This window comes from Rhinolophus sinicus, linkage group LG11, assembly GCF_036562045.2.
Source record: "Rhinolophus sinicus isolate RSC01 linkage group LG11, ASM3656204v1, whole genome shotgun sequence".
In the NCBI taxonomy this organism is placed as follows: Eukaryota; Metazoa; Chordata; class Mammalia; order Chiroptera; family Rhinolophidae; genus Rhinolophus; species Rhinolophus sinicus.
In genome coordinates this window covers 48,359,281-48,377,901 of record NC_133760.1, presented here as the reverse complement: position 1 = coordinate 48,377,901, position 18,621 = coordinate 48,359,281, and the positions used below count along the sequence as shown (strand labels likewise).

At 53.0% G+C, this 18,621-nt stretch overlaps 1 protein-coding gene across 1 annotated transcript in view; it reads right to left on the bottom strand.

Moving 5' to 3' along the window:
• The window catches only part of ZNF536 (zinc finger protein 536), a 382,760-nt gene extending 367,492 nt beyond the window's left edge, over positions 1-15,268 (bottom strand). Inside the window, 1 exon segment of the mRNA XM_074314979.1 lies at positions 14,676-15,268. The gene's annotated coding sequence lies outside the window, so the exon portion shown is untranslated.
• Positions 15,269-18,621: the final 3,353 nt, after the last annotated feature.

The window sequence follows — 18,621 nt, the reverse complement described above, 5'->3', positions numbered from 1 at the left end:
TGCGGACAATAACCAACATATATTCACAGAGCTGAACAGAAAAAATAGGGGGGATACTGTATACCAAGGTCAATTCCTTTATTCTAAAGAATTATTTTTTCTAGTGCCCTTAAACACTTTTCCTCTTAATTCATCATAGGTTTTTGCTAAGAAAGGGGAAATGTTTAAGCAACTTTTCGGAAAATGTAATAAAAGTCATGCATTTGTTTCCATAATTTTTCTACTGAGTCATTTACATTTTAATATTTTACACAGAAGTTACCATGATGTGAAATACGATATGTATGCAGGAGCATTTGGAATGTTTACAGCTATTTAATGAAATTTACTTAACCATTTAAAACCAAATGATGAGGAAAAAAGTTCAGTATCCTGAGAGCCAGGACATACTTCATTTTCCACTAAAAACTTAAATTTGATGTAAAAGTTACCATTATGATCGTGTAAGGAATGAATCAAAAGGTCCAGGCATGAGACGGAAGCGTGAGCTTGCAAAGCTCCACAGCAAAGGTCGTCCTATTTGGACCCACGGGTGACATAAACGAGTGTCTGGCCACCTGCCTGACACAGGCACACTCAGTGACAACAGCACAGGCGGGAGGATGGGAGGAAACATGTAACATGAGGCAGGAGAGGAGCTTGGAGAAGCTAAAACAAAACCCAGGATTTACTCTCTCCCCTGACACTACATGAGGTCTGAACAAGTGGAACCAAATTAGGCACCAGAGAGCTGTGTAGCCAGGGGACACCCCTAGAGTTGGGGTGGGGGACAGTGGCAGAGTGGAGCCAGGCATTACAGAGCCACTCGTGAATTTCAACGGAAACGAGAATTAACCGAGCTTTCTCACTCTCTGCCTTTGCAACTCACTTTGTTTTCTAACTTCTCTGTGTGCCCAGCACAACACACGTGCAGTGGATGTTTGCAGAATGAATGAATGATTTGTATGGGAAGAGGAATGGATGGAGAGGCGGAAGGAAGAGAAGGCCATGGCAGCCAGGGGACCCTGTCCCGCAGGAAACAGCTCGCAGCCGGCTGTGCTCACAGCAAAGTGAGGCAGCAGTCCCCACCAGCAGACACCTCTTCCCCATACAAAGGACGAAGACCGCGCTTTTCCTTGGGGACCCATGTACCCCCAGCTCGAGCCGCCCTAGCCCTCCTTCTTCTCCTCATATCATGAGGATCTTGCCAACCTCAGGGCCTCCGCACATGCTGTTCCCTCTGCCTGGAAGTCTTTCCTACCCTCTGCTTGCCTGGCCCTTGGTCCTCGGAGAACACCACTGACCACCTAGTGAGGAGGGAGTTCCCCACAGCCCTCTGTTCTCCTCCTTCAGTCTTCATGGTCACAGCTGACGTGATAAATACTGTGTCTCTCTCGTGTGACTGTGCCTACAGCTGCGAGAACCGTGGGTGTCAGTCCCCCGCTGTGTCTAGCGCAGTGAGTATCTGCAGGAGGGACAAGTCTGAGAGTGAGCTGCAGAGCACGGTGGCACTGCTGAGACAGATGTGAAGGCAGGAGTGTGACAGGACAGCAGCTCCCACTGCACACACCAGCCACCTCAGGAAGAGACAGCAAACGAGGCCAAGTCTGTCTGGACCCGTTCATCTCCAGAGAAGGTCCAGGCCAGATGTGACGAGCCCCAGTGCAAAGGACATGTGCAGCCCCAGGTCACAGGCACAGGTCCCATTCAGAGAGAGCCCAGCACTACCCTCTACCAGCTGCATGACCTTGGGCAAGTCACACCACACGGGTCAGCCCCCTTCTCTCCATCAAAAAGCAGAGAGTGTCCTAAGGATTAAGTTAAATGATCTCTTGCATCTCAGAGCCCAAGGCCGCTGTGTAACACGCACGCACTCAATAAATAAATGCCGGAGGGTTATTCACAGGACCTGACCTTCCTTTCGAATTTCCCCCAAGAAGCTGGGACCTTGTCTCTTAAAATGACATCTCTAGGACATCCTACTTTCAAAGAATGGCTGGCACTTTCTTTCTGTGATAGATTTGGAGTCCCCTGCAGGGAGGGAAGCGAACCCAGAACCCCATCCTACAGGGGATGGGGAGGTACAGGCCTGAGGTCCAGCCCCCCCCCCCCCATAGGGGCCTCATCTGAAAGCGTGTCCGCAGGATCAGTGTGTTCATTTTATTCTTCATGCTCACGCACTGGGCTCCCGGGGAGTGCGGGCCAGTATGCAAATTAGATGCGACTCTGATACAGACAGGTGTGTGTTTAATCTGGAACCTGGAACCTACGGGATTGTCACTGCTGTCACGTGCACTTGGTTCTTAATACAACAGACCCAAAGTGACCCTGCCCTTCTTCACAGTACCAACCCTGCCTAGGACACAGGAGGACTTAATACATATCTTTTAAAAGATTGAATGAATGAATGAATGAATGAATGAATGACAGTGCCTCCTTGGGGTCTTTGACTCTGATCCAGAGAAAGGAAGAAGAGCAAGGCCCATCTCACTCTCATCTAGATTCCAACAGCCAGTAGGCTCTGTGTGTGCGCGCGCATCCTGGAAACCTGGTGCTAACATTTGAATGATTGGAGTGAGAATGTTTGTTTAGAGGAGACGTAAACCTCACCGCCACCTTGTACCCCTCCGTGAACTCAGCTGACCCTTTAAAATGCATCATCTGAAACATATAGGAAATCAATCCACGGATACTCACTGATCCCCAGGTGAGTAACTCCCAAGACGGGCCAGGGGAACAAAGGAGGACTGGGGCCTCACCACCAGGCTTTGCCAATGACCAATGCCCACTACTTTCGGTGGGGTTTTCATTTCTAAAATATTTAACAAAGTGTCTAAAACATGTAAAACTCATAGCTGGCCATTTGTTGAATTGCTGGTCTCTGGACTCATTAATTAATCATTTTTCTCTTTTAATCCTGATGACTCAATTATGTCGGAAGAATTATTCCAATTCTACTGACGAGAAAACTGAGGTTGGAAGCAGAAACGCCCTCTCACAATCAGCTGGTAACTGGCGGAGCTGGTCCCGTCTGAATGGCCCGAGTACGTTATCTCTGTGTCACACGGCTTAACAACAAAACAGAAAAAAAAAGGCTTCTAGCTCTTCCTCATTTACAAACTTGATGTTTCCAGCTCAATGAAATCAGCATCTTAATCATGGAATGAGGGAGGGAACATCCCTAAAAATTAAATTATGCAAAAAACTAACTTATAGATATTGATAAATCAAGCAATGCATGTACGATGTAACCCTTGCAAAAAAAAAATCTAATTAGCAAATAAAATGCACACAAAGAATTCCCCCTTCAGTCTCCTCCTCCTGGCGTATGACAGTCAGTGGAAAGTGCACAGCTCCCTGGTGTGGATCTAAGGGTTAACAGGAGCTGAGGGCAGAGATTAGTCAGGGGACAGCCCCTTGGCTCCCCCATCCAGCAACCACTCAGTTCGCTGGCCTTTCAGAAGCAGACGGACAAGCACAAACGTCTAAACGCTGAAACACACATGATCATAATAGAATTTTGCATTGGATCCTGCTCAGCCCTCTGATTCCCAGAGAAGGCAGTGCTCCCGTCCCCAGCCTCCCCAGGCCACCTGGCCCCTTCACAATGACCTCCACAGGAGGCGACCTCTAGCAGAAGTGAGTCAAAGAGACATTCCAACTCAAAAGTCTGTCCTGAGGAATGAAACAGCTGGAAACTGCTCATTCTTTAGATCAATGAACAAATTATTTTATTGAAGGTGGTATTTGGAGATCACACACAAAAATTACGAGATTTTTATCTGAGCAATGTCATCATGTAAAGGGAGAAAGTTTTCTGGGCAGTAGACCCCCGCGGCCCCCTAGACGCACACATAAGCCTGGCACTTTTCCCCTGAGCAGCCAGGCTCCTGATCCAGGCAGAGCGAGCAGGCTCCTGTCAACCCAAGACATGAGGGGAAACGCAGGCTCAAGTTGCTGCATCCGTGAGATAAAAGGGCAGAGTGTCAAAAGGCAGCCAGCTCTTTGGGGAGGGTTTTGAGAACGGCACAAGCTCTATTATCTGCACTGTATTACTTGACCTCAGCAGACAACCATCATGAAGGAATAAACATGCCCACAGGCACGGCACACACATCCCCCCAAAAGCCAGGCCTCATCGTCGCTCATTACATCACAGAAGCAGTGTCATGGGAAATGCCAATCAGATGACCAGATCATGGCTGAGCCCATCAGTTGTCACGCACTTAGAAAGCTACTGTGTCTTCCTTGGGGTGGCAGCTGTTATGAAAGGGGAAATCGCTACCTTACAGCTTTAATCAGTACATTTGTAGGTGACGCAAACGTTTGTGTCATCTTGTCTGTTTTCTTCTGCCTCCAAAATATGCTAGATGAGAATTTTTAAATGAAACTAAAATACTGATGCACCCCCACCAAACATTAACAAAAGCTTTTTCAATATACTTTCAGAGTGCGTAAGTGAAGGGTAAAACAGGTGAAAAGAGAGAAATGCGGGGCGGGGGGGCGGAGGAACTGAACAAAACAAAACAAAAAACATACAGAAAATAGATATTAAGTTGTCAAATTCATGATCTCAGAAAAGAACTGCAGACAGCGCCTGACTTTTTGCTTAAGAAGCGGTGCATTCTGAGTCCATGAGAGTCCAGGCAGGGCTGGGGCTCCTCAGGCTCAGAGTGACAGGTGCAGAGAGGCTCTGCAGACCAGCACAGGGGCAGGCCTCCGCCATCGGACCAGCGCGGGGGCAGGCCTCCGCCATCGGACCAGCACAGGGGCAGGCCTCCGCCATCCCCTCCACCACCAGGAGGTCCAGCTTGGCACAGTAAATCCTGCCCTGGGGCCCTGTGGCCGCCTGCTCCCTCTCTACAGTCTCACACCACACTTTCCCACCTTTAAACTCTTCTTGGGCTACTGGCACGGCATTGCCACCCATCAGTGCCAACCCTCTTTGTGTGTGGGTTGGGGGGGAACACTTGTGAATAAAGTTTCTCAGATGTTGCACTGAGTTTAATGAGCAGGCCCAGCCATGTTTCATCAGTGACATGCTCTCTGCTCCGTGCAGATTCCAGGCTGCTGAAATAGCCACTTGGCATCAATAGATTAAAACCCCCAACCAAACTGGGAGCCCTGGCCGCAAAAGCAAAATAATTAAAGCACTTCAGCTGTAATTTCAGTAAGATTTCTCAGCCCTTTCAACAGGCTTCATAGAAGTGACAGCCTTTCTGTAGTAATCTGGAAGACTTTGCCTGACTTGACTTGAACAGATTTGAATCGAGAATTAGAATTTTCAGAATTTTTTACATGCATGTGCCACTTGTTTCTCCAGCCAATAAAGAATTCATGTTTCTAGATATTTTAAAAGATAAAATTAAATAATCAAGCTATTCATATTAAATTTCATGTGTAATATCTATGTGGTCTGAGATCTGTTTGCTTCTCTATAATTGATACAATTTAGCTGATACAGTTTCCAAATATTTTCTCCCTCTTGGAAACAAATTTACAACGATGCATATGTTCTCCAAGTAGCAAGTTCCCGTTTACATTTTTAACTTTCGCATTAAAGGCAAATTAATGGGACTGGGAAGGATGGTTTCTGTCACAGTCCTTCCTGTCTGAGTGCTGCACGAGGAGGCGGGCGCACAAGAGGTGAGCAGTGTGGGCCGATTTTAATCCCACTGGGCACGCGGAGCTGTGTGGCTGCAACAAGTTTCCACAGCCCTCAGGCTGCCCACTGGTGCAGGTGCGCTGAGGGGTGGCCTTCACTGGGTTGTGAAAGGAGTAAATAAACGAGGCATCCAGGGTGCAGAACACGGGGCCTGCCAGGAGCCCAGCACCGGACGGCGGCCGCTGCAGGAGGGTATGTGCTGGCCACCTCCGCACACCTACAGAGGTGCCCGGAAACCAGGGGCACAGTCGTTTACTGAATTACTGCCAAGCCCTCCGGTCTAGGCCTCCATGAACCAAAATCGCACCCAAGTAATGGAAATGACCCAGGAACCTCAGCGTGCAAGTGAGAACATGAGTATCATGACGGCTGAATGGGTGTTGCCGTGATTAGTGTCAATTCTGGGGATGCGATCGGTTGGCTTTTACGACGTAAATAGAGCTCCTTTATCCTGTGCGCGTGCACATGTGATTTGGTAAAAACAACAAAAGGCTAAAACATCGTGAAGGGGGCTCATGGTCCCAAACGGATGGACAGAGTGATAGCGACATGTGCGATGCAGCCATGGGAGCTGGCAGACTGGCATGGGGCTGCAGAACCAGCAGGGAGAGGCAGAGGCAGGAGAGGAGCCCGCCTCGGTCACCAGAGACCCAGCTAAACGGGGCTCAGGCAATCAAAGCTGTTATGCCTTTATTGAAACCTTCACGTCCATGTCAGCCCAAGCTTACGGGGATCATTTTTCCTGCGTCAAAACGGCACTTCACTATCTCACTGTAAAGCCACAGAGTTAGAACAGGTAGGTGCAGAAAAGGGGAAGCCTACACACTGATTTTCCTTCCTGCATCTCTTCATTCGTTTCAGGCGTCTATCTGTGTCACCTTCCTGCGGCCACCCACCTGGAGGTCCTTGCTTTGGTGCCCTGGATCTTGTCTACCTGCCCATGAAGCCCCCAAGCCTGGCATCAGGAGGCTATGGATGAGCTCCCTGCGTCGGTGAAAAACATCACAGGTGACTTGTGGGGAGTGTGCCCCCAGGACGGACAGCTGGATGCAGGTCAGAAGGGGTGCTGCACAGCAGAACACAGGGTGAGCATGCCAACTCTAGAGGCAGACTGGACAGGTTCCAATCCTGGACACACCACCCACCCACCCCTCTCAGTGCCTGGGGTTCCCTTCTGGAAGCTTGGGACAAATACAGCACCTGCCCTCATAAAGAGGGTGCAAGGATTAAATGAGTAAAGCGCTTAGAACCCACATCTACCACAAATATGCCCCAAACTAACCACCATCGTCACCCTGCCAGCAGATGCCAGCTTGCCTCAGCTCAGAGCCTCAGAGCTGTGGCTTTCCACTTCTTGGTTTACATATCCTGGTGGGGGGGACCCACGACACAGCTGTCACCCACAGGGTCATTTTCACAGTGTAACGGATAGAAAAAGTCAGCGCTGAGCCCCACCCCCTGCTCTTCCACTGTGGGAGTTCTCCCTCCTCTCAGACCCCACCCGTCTGCCCCCATTCGGGGCAGGGCCCAACCTCCTAGGATCTCAGGGCATCGTGACACATCTGTCTCCCCACAGACCCATGCATTCCCTGAGGGTTGGCCTCCCTGTGCCCCTTGAGACACCCAGGACAAGGCCTGGCACATGGAAACTGTGGGGAGCCTGGTGTTCCCTAGGGAACATATGGAAACGTGGGGAGACATGTTTGATTGCCACAACTGGGGAATGCTGCTCGCATCTAGAGAGTAGAGGTCAGGGGACTGCTACATACCCTCCAACGCATAGGACAGCCTGTATGACAAGTGGCTCAAGTCCACAGTGTCACTGCTGACAAACCTGGTCTAGAGAAATGATGCTCAGGTTAGCCCAACCAGAAGCCTCATCCTGCATCTCGTGTCTCCGGGCACATACGACTGACCTCCAGCGGGCTCAGAGGCTCTGAAAAGCCAAGTGTTCACTGCCCTTTGTATCAGCAAAGACCCCAGTATAAGAGAAAGACCAACGATCTACAATCATTTTTTAAAAGTAAAAGTGGGGGCACAGACCCTCAAACAGCCAACGGAGCCAGCCGAAACCAGCCCTGATTGCCACACAAGGAAGCCCCATGCCAGACAGTCAACAGAAGCTTGGGGATGGCATAAACTGGACAGGGGGGCCCCGCTCCCACCCTCAGGCACTGCTGGGCTCAGGCCAGGTGGCTTGCTGGGGGGCCCACTTCCTTGAGGCGGCTTCCAGCCATGTCTGCCTTCATTTGGGAAGAGAGGTGATCGAGAAAGGTGGCTTCCAGTCCCCGGGGGCCCTTTCTGAGCACTGTGTTCCCTCCCACCGCCACACACACTTACAAACTTACTAATCGACCCTGGGCAGTGCAACTGTGGGGGAAAGGAAAGCATCTCAGAACAGGTGCCTCTCTCAGGTAACACCCTCCCAGCACACGCTCCTACAGCCAGAAGCACCCCAAGCGAGGCCCCAGTGGGCCACTCCCTGGCTTAGCTCCATCTGACTGCACACAGGACTCCCGGGCTCAGCTCGGCTGCTCATCCCGCGAAGGGCACTCGGTGCCAGCAAAATAGCCCAGACCTGGGCAACAGGCTTCTCCTTGACAGAGGCCTCTCCACCAACAACTCCCAGCCAGGTACCACACGGCCAGGTAAGACATACAGTGCGACCCCTGGCCCTGGGACTGCTTCTTCGCCGGTCTGTCCGCAGCCCTGCCAGGGCGTGTCCTGGAGGGAGCACGCAGAGAAAGCCCCTGTTAGCAGTGAGCTTGTGCCTGGCTTCTAGACTCCACAAGGCAGCCTGCACAGCCTGGGAGATGGCGTCAGGTCTCACCTGGAGACACGATGAAACAGGCCTGAGCACTCAGCTGCTCTGGGTCCTGACCGAGAGGTCGGGGACTTGTGTCCTCAGCAGGGACAAAAGGTGACCTGCACAAAGCTCACTTTTGCTTTTAAACTTGCATCAAGTCTCACTTTAAATAATGCTGAGAACAAAATGCAAGCTGATATTTCAGCTTACTTAAAAGGCTTATTAAAAACACTAAATCCAAAGATGTTAAAAAGCTATAATTGTCCTTATTCAAACTGGAAAAATAAATCTATTTGCTTTCTGCTTTTATGAACCTCTTCTAAAAAAAAAAAAAAAAGTTCATCTATATTCTCACGAGCACCACTGCTGTCATTTCCTCCCTCCCTTCCAGGCACTTTAAAACACCTGTGCCATTCATAGCCACCTTCTGAGCAAGAGGAACTACATTTAGGGAAGGCTGATATCCTTATGCCACAGATACGCTTGTCTTGCTCAAAAAGAAAGACGCAGTTCAGAGTTCATTTGAATGAGCTCGTGCATTTTATAGTCTGAGCTTCGGGAACTACCTCTGGTTATCTAAGGCAGCACAGACGACCTAGGCGGTCAGCTTGCTGAGGCTCAGCCCTCAGTCGGCAATGATTCCACATCTCACTGCTGCCTCCAGCACCCAACGGGCAACCGCGCTTAGTAGGGCTGCAAGTGCTGGCCACCTCCCTGCCCTCTCCCTTATGGGGTCATTGGCGTCCGGCTGGGACCACAGCAGTGTGAATGTCCCTTCCTACCGGCCCAAAATCTTCTGTGAAGATAGCCCCAGCCAGCAGTTAACTTGCTGAGTTGTGAGATCTCAGCCTGTCAGAAGTGAAGCACCCCCAGCACAGGACAAGATGGGTTTTCAGAGCAGTGGTCCAAGAGAAAAAAGCGCTTTCTCCAGGTTTTCCATAATTACCACTTATGTCTCCAGGAACTACTTCCCCGAACCCAGTTTAGGGTGAAAGCATTTTAGAGACTTTCTCTGCAAATGACATATGAGGTACTAACCTTTTTTCATATGCCCAGATGTTAAGTTCATTTTCATCACATTTATGCAAATTTCATTTGAACAGTAAATCAAAAGAAGTCTTAAATCATTGTACACTATTTAAAAACCCACACTAAATCCGGTTTACTTGCAGCGATATTAACATAAAGTCACAGTTAAGGGACTGAAGGTAGCAAGCAGCTGTCACAAGCCCTTCTTCCATGCAATGGTCCCAGAGAGACCCAGGGGCCCAGCTATGTGTCAGATCCAAATGCCTCTGCCCGGTCACAACTGCATTCAAGTTGTATCAGATTAAGTGTGTTCTGGAAATCCAGGCCTTCTAACAGTTTTCCAAACTTTGGGCAAACAGGGGTCCTTCAGTCCAGGAGACTGTCATCCATGTCAGTGTCTGAACAGAGGCCCTACAAAGTTCACAGGCAGGGGCCCAGTAGTGGGGCTTCCTGCAGCTCTCTCCTCCTCTGGAGGGGAGTGAATTCCTGGGGCCCCACCGGCCAGCACTCATCCAAGCCTGGCAGCCGGTGCTATCCTCACCAAGCAGATCAGCCCGCAGTTAATGGTGGAATCAGGAGACAGTTGCACTCCCTATCAGAATGACATCATAACTAAAGCAGCCTGCAGCCAGAAGCCCGAGGCTCTCCCAAAGCAGAGGCCAGAGGGCTGCCTGGGGCGCCTCCCTGTGACTCCCCAGGCCCCAAACTCAGTCCCCTGCCCCTACCAGGAGAGACAGTGGGCAGAGCCTCTAGCAAGTTCCCAGGGAACAGGAACCAGGGTGGCAGTTTTCTCCCACGCAACTGAGTTTTCTCCCAGGTTCTGAACACTGCAAATAATAATAATAATAATAATAATAATAATATACTATGTGTTTTTAATAAAATTTGAGGTACTATAAAACCACTTTCCTTATCAAGCACGGGTCAGTATTTTATGAATGCAGCGACATTTTGGCGACACCATTTACGGCATTTCCAGCAGAATTGTCAATCTGTCGGTGACCCTGTCTTAGGCAAAGAAGCTGCCGTCTGGGAGCATCAGACATAAATGATGCCAGGGAAATGGGAGCCGGCTGTGGGAGCTCTCCCTGCTCTTGCTTGGGTTGCTGGTCTTTCTTTTTAAAGCACAGGCGACCACACACACACACACACACACACACACACACACACACACACAGAGCCAGGGACACAAACCTTGAAATAATGGGGGAGGAATTTGGCTACTAGCTGCGCCCATCGCGCGGCGCGACAAGCAGCCCGCCCCGCTCACTCGCTCGCAGCTCTGCCCTCCGTGGCGGCAAGGACTCACTGCCTGCCCCGGACCCGAGGTGCCCAACTCCACGGCGCCCCAAAGATCCCGTCCTGAGTTCCCTACAGGTACGCGCGTGGCCCAAATGCCTCACCTGCCCCGAAAAGTCAGCAGACCAAAAAAAAAAAAAAAAAAAGAAGAAGTTGCGCAAGCTGCCAGCCTGGAGCCTAGGAGCCTGCGGCTGCCACCCTCCCGCCAGCGAGCAGCCCTGGGCCGAGGCCGCCTGGCAGCGCGCGGCTCCCCGCGCCTAGACCGCCAGCTCTGCGCGCGAGGCCAGGGCTGGGCACTTACTTGGTACCCGCTTTTGAGCGTGCAGGTCTTCGCGGCTTTCACTTGGGTTTTCAAACAAGTTTCAGGGAGGAAGAAGGAGGAAAAAAATCCAATTATGCAAATAGGCTCCGGACTGGGAGGCGCGCGCTGATCTGACGCCTCTACTGCACGAGTTCTCGGAGCAGCCCCAGGCCCGGCAGATTTATGGGGGCGCGTCACGGCTACGCCAGGTCCCGCCGCCCAAGCATCGCGAAGTTAATTAAAGCGGTAATGTCCACTTTCCCGGCGACCCTCCGTGCGCGGGTTTACTGTTTCACCGACCACCCTGACCCGGGCTGGGCGGGGGCGCTCTCCCCCAGCCTCTCTTCCTCCCTCTTCCCGCTCCCCCTCTTTTCCCCTCTCTTTCTACCCCCTCCCTGCCTTTTCCTCTCTTTCGTCTCTTTAAGTCGCCTGCCTTCCACTCTGAACAATGAACAAAGATGTGAGTGATGGGAAAAGATCGCCCCCTCCCAACCCCAGCAGTGAGCAAAGCCGGTCTGAAAGTAAGAATCCAGTTGCTATTATCAAACGGGAAAGAAAACAGTGCATTCCCAGCTCCCCACCCCCACCCCACCCCCATACAAACAGGCACACGCGCGTGCGCTCACCCCCCCCCCCAAGTTCACCTAAGCCCTGGCTGGAGACGGGGGCGCCAAGGCCAGGGCTCCAGGGGCCGCCCAACTCGCTGGGGACACGGGAGACCAGGGTGGCAAGCATTCAAGCCCAGTTCGTTTCCCGAGGCCCTCTCCGCCTGCCCTCTTACCCCTGACCCCCTCCCAGCATCTACACCGGCAGGCCAGGCCCGGCGGCCTGAAGCGCTCAGCAAACGCGGCCCCTGTCGGATTCCCGCTAAACTGCACGGCGGCGGCAGCCGGGAGAAGGCGCAGGAGGAGCCCCAGGCCAGCCCGCGCGCTCTCGCCCCTCCCGGCCGACTGCCCCGCGCCCGTGCCCGGCCGGCCGCCCACGCGCACCCCAGTGCCACCACTGGCGCCCCTCGCCTGAACCCCGCAAGCCCCAGGACGCGGCGCAGCCGCCGTATTTTCCGCTAAAGTGAAAATGAAGGCGGCTGACAAATCACGTCTCCTGTGAGGCACTCGTTAGACATAACAATATCCATCCGGCAAACAAAACCCAGCCGGGCTGCGGCCGGACCGCGGGGCGGGAACGGCCCAACCCCGCCTGGGCCCCCCATGCCGGGCCACTGCCCCCGCGGTCCCCACCCCACCCCAAATGATCAGGGTGAGGTCCACGTTCGCCAAGGGGCGGATAGTTGGGACGCTCACAATACCGATGTGAAAAGGGGGGACAACTTTCCACCTGTCCCCAAAGAGAGCCCTGAAGGAGTTTCCTCGGAAGTGTTGGGGGTGGGGTAGGGACAGCTCTCTCCCTACCCCGCACCCCCTTTCCTTTCTTTTTTCTAACTTGCCGGTCCTTGCGCGTCCACCTTCCGCTTCACATATATCCATCTATACAGAGATATCTATATTTTAAATTATTTGCAAAACTGCAACAGATGGGCGCATCGAGATCTGGACACTTTCCTACCCATCATCAAAGACAAGCTCCCCCCCCCATTTTTTTTTTTTTATTTTTTTTTTTTGCCTAAAATACATCACGGTCCCGCCTACGACTGTTTTCCTCCTTTCTTCATCTTCAAAAAATGTCTTGAAGCAAACAGAAAGGTTTATCAGCAAAGATCACTGTCCCCCCCCAGCCATACATCTGGGGTAGGGGGGTCTGTCCCCCCACAAACTGCACTCTTCCCAGAGGCCCTGGGCCCCCGCTCCCCCTGCCTCCCAGCCCCCGGGCCCGCACCCCTCACTCTGCCTGCCCTCATTTCCGAGGCCAAGCTGACCGGTTCCCTCCATAACCTGTTACTTATTTCCTTTTTGATTTTTATCTTTGGCCCCAGGGCCGACGCTGGGCTGGGACCGGTGCTGCCGGCACCGCAGCGTGTATCGGGTCGCGGGTGCCGACCCTGGCACCCCGGCCTGCCGCGCCCCCGCCTGGGCCTCGCGGGGCTCCCGGGGCGCAGAAGGCCAGTGAACACACAAGATGGCAGGTCTCCGCAGCCCTGGACGCCCGCTACTTTCACACAGTGTGAGCATCAGCTAACTTTGATTTTTTTTTTTTTTTAAATTACAAATTACCCTCTGTCCCCCAGGCGGCGGCCGGATCCCGCAGCAAGCTGCCAGGGGAGAGAGGGAGCAAGGGCGTCCGCGTCTCCTGCACCGGGGAAAATGGGGAAAGTCACTTGCGCAGAAGTTTGCGCGGTCCCGGCCTCCCCCTCCCCATCCGACCCCGGACCCCTTCGAAAGTTTCTCGGGGCTGAGAGCAGAGGCGCGAGGGCTGGGCGCGGGTGGGGGGCGCGGGTGGGCCGGGAGCTGGGCTGGGGTCCCACCCGCGCCCGGGCGCCAGGCCCTGCGACTCCTTTTCAAAGTAACGGTCCCAGGGCCGCGGGCGGGGGAAGCAGCAGCCCAGGCGCGGGTCCTGCTCGCCGCCGAAGTTCGCCAGCGCCATGGATGCCCAGCCGCTGCCGCTTTCTCGGCTTCTTCCTCTTTTTTCCCCCCCGCTGACAGCTTCTCTCGCCAACGTCACCACCACGGATATTTAATTAGACCGTATTTTTTAATCGCGATGGGGCGAGAAAGAACCCGGAGCAGGCCTTGCCGCCCAGATGGGGAGGGGGAGGGGAGGGGGCTAAGCCAAGAGTCCAAACTCACTTTGCCACCTCCGGACACGGGGCGCCCCCACCCACCCAGCGCGCCCCCCCCACCAGCCAACCCCCCAGCGCCGCGCCAGAGATCCCCCCACCTTTGTTTTCCTTACCTTAAACATTGAGACGCGGGCGTCGGGAGCAAACTCGGGCACGTAAACGGAGCGTTGTAAAAGATTGTGTTCAATGAATAATGAAACATGTCCACATGATTGACTTGATCATTTTCCGGGGCTGAGGGGGGACGGGCGCCCTGCTCGTGCGCCTCGCCCGCCCGCCCGGTGGAGCCCGGCGCACTGTCCCCAGCCCGGCCGGGGCAGGGCGGGCTGCATTTTCATCCGCCTCTGCTCAGAGTCGCCCCGTTCATTGATACTCATCACCCAGCCCCGCAGACATCCCCGTCCCCGGCTCGGCCTCCCCCTATCTGGTAGGTGAAATGCATTGTACCATTAAAAACGCTCTCCATTGTCGCCCTGGCATAATTCACAGCAACTAGATAGGTCTTGCGGCATTTAGCTTTGATGAGCCAGAGACTGAACCCTTGATATAATAATCTACAAAGAATGGTGTGTGATCGTCCATTTTTTCTCTCTGTCTAGCAACTAAGAAACCATTTAACACAGCGCAGCTTGCTTCTGACCTTGAGCTCATGTAAACACACTTATTAAAATCTATCTATTCTCCAAGAGCTACATTCTGATTGTCAGACTCGTTACTGAGACATATATCAGCCCTTTCGCTTGTCACTACTTTGCATTCCTGCCTTTGACTAAAGAATTTTTTATCCAGCCGAGAGGGAGAGAGATTGCCACGGAGGGAGAGGAGAGACGGAGAAGGGGTGAGGAAAAAGCGTAATTCTTACCTGCTCCTGAAACTATTTAAAGTCTGTTTCTTTTCTGGGGGGAAAAAAACTCCCGGGTGAATCTCGGTGGACAGCGGGACGCGGAGAATCAGTCACAGCCAGGCCGTTTAAGGGAGTCATCAGCGATCAAATGACGTTGATCCGCGCTGTAACCTTGTGGCGTATTTAATGTAAATAAGGCAGTTATGTTGCCAATCGCCGCGATACAAACACGGAGAGGTCCTCAGCCTCGCCTCCCGCGCCTGCCATTAGAGGCGACTTTATTTACAGACACTATTTAGGAGATCATGATAATTCTAAAACAATACTAGTGCCAAATGATTATGAAAATATGATTTTAATTAATCACGTAGTAGGCAAGGAAATTAGCATACGGTAATTAAACTTCCAGAAAAACGTCACGCAGGTTCTCTGCCTTATGGGTCCAGAATAATCGTCACGCGGTGGGCTCCAGGACTTAATTATTAAACAAAATAACTTTTTAAAGGCAACTTTGTAAGTGCTGGTCCTCAAGGCAAACCTTTGGTAAATAATACAAGGTAACAAGGTAGAGAGAGATGTGAATGATGCCTGAGGTTGGTTTCTGTGAAGCAGGGAGAGGGGGAAGAAGGGGAAAAGCTGAATAATGCAATTATACATTCTCTGTCCTAGAGTTGACAAAAGCTGGTGCCTCAAAAGCCTCTTTGTTATGGGATTATATAATGATCCTGGTGTCATTATGGGGAAAAAAGATTCAGTAATAATAATAAAAGAAGTATCCAGATACACCAATGAGAAGCTTGTTTTAAAGAAAAAGACTTGCATGTGACATTGGGGAATGTTAATAGCAGAAAGACAGGATCCAAAAGAGTTGACAAAGAGAGAGAAAGAGAGAGGGAGGGAGGAAGAGGAAGAGGGGGAGAGAGAAAGAGGGAGGGATGGAGGGAAAGGCCTGTGTTAAGCGTGGTTAAGAAGTGATGGAGACAGATTGATTATTCAAAACGACAAGCCACGGGGATACTTAAAACGTTGATTCAGGTGAGACTTGCTGTGGCCTGCCCCAACTCAGCTCCCCCAAGATGACGGGCAGGTTTTAAAGCAGGACACCACAATACATAAAAAGTGACGCTGAAGAAAAGGCACAGCGCAGCCACCTTATCACCACCCCTTCCTGTGGAAGGAGCCACTGGGTTGCAAACCTGTCCAAGAGCGGAGCTAGGTGCAGAAAACTTCAGGAAGGGAGGAGCGATGGGGCAGCGAGCTGGGATGGGGCTCAGGCACAGACACAACCCAGCTGCTCAGGGCACCGGCCTTGGCACCTCGCAGCTGGTGACCTGCTCCCCAGGCATGCCATCCATGGGCAGGCACCGGGCCTGGTCACCGCCTGCCTGCCTGCACCCTCAGACTCTGCCCTGAGAATCCAGCGCATTCTCTTTCCTTCTCTCTCTCTCTCTCTCTCTCCCTCCCTCCCTCCCTCCCTCCCTCTCTCCCATTTCTGGACTTTGGGGAGCAGGGAAAAGAATCAGTTTCCCTAACAAGCTAGTTCTATGAGATTCTTCAAGCCCGTTGTTCATATCTCTGTAGTGGTGTTTTTTTAAACCCCTGCCTACCCAAAAAAGTTTAGGAATTCAGTCGGCATTTTCCAATCTGATGTGTCTGAAATTCTCTTTGAACAAATTCCAAAATACAAGGTTTTTTTCTTGTATAGAAATTAGCATCGCAATCACATCAGTGATATCACTAGCGCTATGGGGATGATAGCCCGAGCAGTGGGGTGTTCTTCATTCCAATTCTTCTTAGATCAACTGATTATACTCTGTCGTCTTTTGAACCTGTTATTGTAAGTCAAGTGATTCTTTATATGTGACAGCTCGGACAAAGAGCCTAGCAGGGCTGAGCAGGTCCAAAGGAAGTAGCCATATGGACTTGGAGAAAAGGCACTCCCCCCAAGAGAATGTAGGTAACAGTCGCCTTCTAACCTTCTAGCCGCCGGCCTGCCTGGGCCAAGGGAGGCAAGGAGCCTGACCGCACGTCCTGGCCCTGCTCTGGGGCCCTCCGTGGTGCCCAGCCTGGTTGCATGCCCCTGGAAGGTGGCTGCTAGCCCAGGGGTACCCACGGGGCACCCACAGCCCTTCAACGCAGTGAGTCTGGGGAGGGCAAAGCTCCAGGCGGCCTGGGGGGCCTCGGCTGTTGCGCATGGCTGCACCGAAGTCTCGGATGTTTTGTGGAGCCCCGAAGGCCAGAGCCGGCCCGGCAGGTACTGCCCACCACCGGGAGGCCACGCCGCAGGGCCTGAGCCCCACAGACGGATCGGGCGGGAGTTCGCCCGCGCCCCCTGTCGGCACCCATGAGCTCTGCGTTCCTCGAGGACTCGCTCTGGCCGCCTCGGTGGACAGCGCCTGCTGGGCGTGGACATCAAGATGGGGGTGGGGGTGCTAGCCAATGCTTAGGGGCCCAGCGTCCTCCAGAGACCGAACCCTGACGCCTACCTGCGTCCCACTAAAGCAGGAAATCTTCGTCCAGGATTTCTTGGACTCCCCACTCTTCTCGCCTGGCCAAGGTCCTGCCTGCAGCCCTCTCCTCGTCTTAATCTCGGAGGTAGTCCTCACTGCCCCTGCTCGGCCTGGCCTGGCCGAGAACGCTGGGGCCGGACTGTCAACAGACGCTCCGCTAGGCCCAGAACCCCTACATCAAGAGTCCTGCGCGCACCAGCGCTCACGGCCCTCGGGATGGACAGTCACGCCCCAGCCCTGGAGTCTGACCAGGGCCTTCCTCTCCTGTGACTCTTCTTCAAGGTGGGGCAGTCTTTGCATTTCCTGAAAGGGATGAAAGTCATGGGGTACCTGGGCTGGGCGGTGACGTAGGTGGATGGTGACGTAGGTGGATGGTGACGTAGGTGGATGGTGGCCATGGGGAAATAAATTGGCAGCCATATCAGCACCTGTCCTAAGAGTGTGCCCTCTTCTTCAACATGAATACTTCTCACACCAACAGACTGGTTCTGACCTTTTTCATGAGGTTCTCAAAAGTGACGGGGGTTCCTAACACATTCCACTCCCTGTGACCATGGCCCTCACTTTATTTTTGTTTCTCTGTTGCTCTTCTTTTCTCCTCACTGTCCTCTGTTCCTCAGAACCCTACCTCCCCCACAGTACCAACAGGTTAAAAACCAGCCATCGCGAAGGCCATTCCCTGTGACCAAGCGCGAGGCCCAGTGGAAGCACCCGAAGAGGCCTGCCTGGGCTCTGGAGTGAGGGGTAGACCAGAACACTGGGGACTGGAGGGGCCTAGCCCCCACCCCAGACCTCAGGCTCCCCACTGTACAAACAGCCGTCGGTCAGTAAAGCCCTTGTGAGCACTGAGTCAGTGGTTCTACGCAAACGGTACCCAACCCAGGTCTGTCTTCTGCGAGCAGAAGAAGGTACTGATAGATCTGCAGAGGTCCATGTGTTGGGTCGGGACGCCTTCAGGCTCCCACGTAGATTCTCACGGAGAGTTCCTGCTCTTCAGTTTCTGGTGGCCCAGCAGGCCACCACTCTGACTAGGGGCTGTCCTTTACTCGGGAGAGGCCTGGGCCCCCACAAGGAGCTTCCCTTCTCTGGGCTGACAGGTCTCCTCTGCCGTGGAGGGCAAGCACCCCTGTGCACGGGGGCTCCCAGCAGCCTGCTCAGCTGGGCGCACCTCAGGAAGAAGGAGCCTTCCAAGAGTCCCCCGAGGGCAGAGCTCACAGGGCCACCCTTAGAGGTGGAAAAGGTGGCCCCGAATAAGAAGAACTGGGGAGAATCTGGCCTCCATGGCTATTCTGCCACATCCCTGGTCATGGAGACCCTGGGCAAAGGCCAGTCAGCCGATCTCTATCTCCTCCTCCAGCACCCCCTATAAGCACCCCCTTTAATGGCTCTGAGAGCTGCTCTCCCACAAGCTCCCCAGAGAAGGTCATACATCTCCTCTGGCTTCCCAGACAGAG